Source organism: Cyprinodon variegatus, unplaced genomic scaffold (genome assembly GCF_000732505.1).
Source record: "Cyprinodon variegatus isolate N-32 unplaced genomic scaffold, C_variegatus-1.0 Scaffold1565, whole genome shotgun sequence".
Taxonomy (NCBI): Eukaryota; Metazoa; Chordata; class Actinopteri; order Cyprinodontiformes; family Cyprinodontidae; genus Cyprinodon; species Cyprinodon variegatus.
The window spans coordinates 1,970-3,578 of NW_015152018.1; the positions used below are offsets into that span (position 1 = coordinate 1,970).

The window sequence follows — 1,609 nt, forward strand, 5'->3', positions numbered from 1 at the left end:
TCCATCCATCCATCCATCCATCCATCCATCCATCCAAGTCTGCTGGTAGAGAGCAGCTGCAGAGGACGGGTGATGCTGTGGGTCGGCTTCTGTTCTGCAGCTTTTCACAGCCTGCAGCTTTTGGCCCAGGGAGGGAAAAATGTGGCAAAATTAATGGAATCAATTCCTCTTTTTATTCAGTTTAATTTACTTGATAAAAAGTAGATGCATAAAACCAAAATCGTTTCAAACAGCAACTGTCTGGCTTTAGGAAACACTAAAAGAAATCAAGAAATAAAAAGTGGTTTTCAGTGACACTTTATTAGACCAAGCTGAGGGAAAAAATGATGAAAACCAAAAGAAGGCTTCAACTCATCACTGGTATTTAGTTGCAGCACCTCTGGCCGTCTCTGAGGCACTTAGTGAGGGACAAACGGGACTCTTCATCAGGGCTCTTCATCAGGACTCTTCATCAGGACTCTTCATCAGGACTCAGACTCTGCAGGTCAGATCCCTGTAAAAGGATCTGGACTATTTGCAGGCCGTGACATTGACCTTATGTCCTTTTTTTTTAAGGAATGTTTTCAAAGTTTTTGCTCTATGGAAAGATGCAAATTGATTTCATCATCCCGCAAACATCCTTTTAATTAACGGGATTAGAAAAGTGTCCAGAATCTCAGCATAAACTTGCTCATTTATTGTAGATATGATGACAGTCCAGTCCTCCTCAGTCCACCGTTGCTCCTCAGCCGTTCTAACCTGTTTTTTCTGTTTAGTGATGATGCTTTCCTTTAGCTTTCCTGGATGTAAAGCTTATTTCCTTCAGACGCTTTCTTACAGTTCGGTCACAGACCAGTTTCCTCCCATTCCATCCTCATTTGTTTAGTTTTGCATTTTGAGTTTTATTTTTAAACATACTGCTTTAAGTTTTCTGCTTAGCTGTCTTCCTTGGTCTCCCAGAATGTTTGCCTTTAACAACCTTTCCTTGTGGTTAGTGTTTAGACACAGCTGACTGTGAACAACCCACATCTGTTATTATGGTGTTATGATTTACCCTCTTTGCAGAGTTTGATAATCCTCTCCTTTGTTTCAATCTCTGGCGTTGGAGCCATGATTCATGTCCTTCACCTTGGTGCAGCAGCTCTTTAAGACGAGCAGGTCTATGGCTGCGTTCACACTGCAGCCTAAAGGAACCCAAATCTGATTTTTCTGCCTATATGCAACCTGGATCTGATCTTTTCATGACAGTCTGAACAAAACGGATCTGATTTTGTTCCAATGTGACCCAGGCCGCTTAGCTCTGAGGTCCTGGATCTGATGCGTATCTGACCTGTTTAAATGCGACCTGTTTCTGAACGCCAGGTCGCATTCATCCCACCTGAACGCCATTAATGTCCAACAAAGGTCATTATTCTGCGTGTTTCTACGCAGAAGCACAAGAAAAACATCAACCATGGCGGATGATGATGCGGAGAGCAGTATTTATGTTTAACCATCTTGAAAAGATTGTGTTTTTATGGTTGGGAAAGATGTCTAGATGCGCTCCAGGGCTACCATCCATCTTTACTTATGTAAACACGAAGCATGCTGGCTCTATGGCGCAGGTGTGACACTGCAGTTCACATACAAG

The 1,609-nt window shown here is 42.6% G+C and overlaps 1 protein-coding gene across 1 annotated transcript in view; it reads left to right on the plus strand.

Moving 5' to 3' along the window:
• The window catches only part of LOC107103921 (AP-2 complex subunit alpha-1-like), a 25,905-nt gene that overhangs the window by 1,631 nt on the left and 22,665 nt on the right, over positions 1-1,609 (plus strand). The window lies entirely within an intron of this gene.